Source organism: Triticum aestivum, chromosome 1A (assembly GCF_018294505.1).
Source record: "Triticum aestivum cultivar Chinese Spring chromosome 1A, IWGSC CS RefSeq v2.1, whole genome shotgun sequence".
NCBI classification, from domain to species: domain Eukaryota; kingdom Viridiplantae; phylum Streptophyta; class Magnoliopsida; order Poales; family Poaceae; genus Triticum; species Triticum aestivum.
Genome location: NC_057794.1, coordinates 42,240,252 through 42,243,006, shown reverse-complemented (window position 1 = coordinate 42,243,006; position 2,755 = coordinate 42,240,252).

Genomic DNA, 2,755 nt, shown 5'->3' with positions numbered 1-2,755 from the left:
CCTCCGCGGCCCATTTGGTCGCCGGAGTGGCCAAAACCACTCTCGCCGCCGCGTCGGGCTCGCCGGCGGCTAAACGCCGGCAGCCGACTTTGACTTTGACCACGGGTGGGCCCCGGTTGACTCTCCTGAGTCAATGACAGGTGGGGCCCAGCCCTGTTAACTATTAGGATTAGTTTAATTAATTTTAGTTAAGCTAATCACACTGACATGTGGGTCCCAGTGTCAGGTTTGACCTGGACCCGGTCTGTTGACCTGCTGAGGTCAGCATGACGCAATGATGACGCAGATAATCATTTTCTAAAATAATTCAGAAAATCCAGAAAATTATATAAACTTCTAAAAATCATAGAAAATTAACCGTAACTCCAAATTAAATAATTTATATATGAAAAATTATCAGAAAAATTCAAGGAATCCATCTGTACCATTTTCATGCATGTTAGAACAACTTATAGCTGCTGTTTAGCACAAATCATATAAAGGGCATTTAATTAATCACATATGGAGTTTAAATTTGAATCTTGTATTCAAACCAACCCCATTTAACTTGTTGCTAGATGCATTAGCCCAAAACACATTCATTTTGCCATGTCATGATCATGCATCATATTGTGCATTGCATTGATTGTGTTTCTTTCTGTGTTGCCGGTATTTGTCCCCTCTCGATAGACGTGATACCGATGATGTGATCGTTGACACTGATGAAGACTAAATGTTATCTTCAGAAGTGCCAGGCAAGCAAAACCCCCTTGTTCATTCCGATAAAATCCCACTCTCTCGCTCCTGCTAACTTTTACTGCATTAGGACAACATCGATTCATCTGTTACTTGCTGCGGTAGCTGAACCCCTTTATCCTTTGCATGACCTGTCATTCCACAGTAAATAGATGAAACCCACTAGCATGAGTAGGAGTTGTTTGAGCCCTGTTGTGCCTACTCATTCATGTTTGTTTATCATGCCTGCTATTGCTTAGAGTTGAGTCAGGTCTGATTCATCGGGGATGAATCAGAGGTGTGTGAACATGTCCTACTGTGTGTGAGCTAAGTGTGTGAACACGATTTGGTAAAGGTAGCGGTGAGAGGCCATGTAGGAGTACATGGTGGGTTGTCTCATTGCAGCCGTCCTCAGGAACTGAGTTCTGTGTTTGTGATCCATGATTCAGCTACTACCACGCATTGGGCCCGAAACCAATGGACCCTCTCGGCTTCTTGATCACCCTTGTCCTCTGTCCAGGAGTTGCAAGTAGTTTCTGGTGTTTGTAGTATGCTGGAGGCCGTGCGCAGCGCTGACCGTAGGGGTGGGCTGTGATGCGGTAGGCACGTGGCACGGTGTACCGGGCGCCCGTTTGGTGTCTCGGGAACCCTGTTCACATCGTTTGGGGCTGTGAGCGAAACTCCGGCCGGATCTCCTCATGGATGGAACCCGAATAGGCGATAAACCTGGACTAGAGACTCAAGTGTTTAGGCAGGCCGTGGCCGACACCCACGTTGGGCTTCCGCTTGAAGGTTGCCGAGTACATGTCGTGTAAACGGCGGTAAGTGGTGAGAGCGTGTGTGAAGAAGTACACCCCTGCAGGGTTAACATCATCTATTCGAATAGCCGTGTCCGCGGAAAAGGACTTCTGGGTTGCTTATATCAGTTCATAGACAAGTGAAAGTGGATACTCTAAAATACGCAAGATAAGCGTGAGTGCTATGGATGGCGTTCTCGTAGGGGAACGAGAGTGGATCCATAGTGGTGTATTGATATGGTGAATATGTGGACTCGTGTGCGCCACCTCAAAAGAGTTACTCGCAGTCGTAGTTCAGGATAGCCACCGAGTCAAAGCTGGCTTGCTGCAGTTAAACCCCACCATCCCCTTTGTTGATAATGATGCATATGTAGATAGTTCTGATGAAAGTCTTGCTGGGTACATTTGTACTCACGTTTGCCTATTTATGTTTTTGCAGAGAGACTTCGGTCTCGCTAGTAGTTTCGCGTGGACTTCGACGTTTAGCTTGATACCTCAGCTACGATCTTGTGCCCTCGGCAGGATCTGATAGATAGTCAGGCTTCTCAGCCTTTTTCATTTATAGATGTCTGTACTCAGACATGATAGCTTCCGCTTGTGCTTTGACTTGTATGCTCTGATTGTTGGGTCATGAGACCCATGATTGTAATATCGCGCTCCTCGGAGCCTATTGAATAAATTACTTGAGTCGTAGAGTCATGTTGTGATGCCATGTTGTATTTGCACATATCGAGCATATTGTGTGTATGTTATTGAAATGCTTGGTATGTGTGGGATCTGACCATCTAGTTGTTTATCTTTAGTAGCCTCTCTTACGGGGAAATGTCTCCTAGTGTTTCCACCGAGCCATGGTAGCTTACTACTGCTCCGGAACACTTAGGCTGGCCGGCATGTGTCCTTCTTCGTTCCTGTGTCTGTCCCTACAGGGAAATGTCACGCGATGAATATCGGAGTCCTGTTAGCCCGCTACAGCCCGGTTCACCGGAGTCCTGCTAGCCCAGTGCTACAGCCTGGATTCACTCGCTGATGACCGACACGTTCAATGCTGGGTCATGGATGCCTGTCCCTGTAAGTCTGTGTCACTTTGGGTTTACGACTAGCCATGTCAGCCCGGGCTCCTTATCATATGGATGCTAGCGACACTATCATATACGTGAGCCAAAAGGCGCAAACGGTCCCGGGCAAAGGTAAGGCGACACCCGTGGGGATACCGTGCGTGAGGCCGCAAAGTGATATGAGATGTT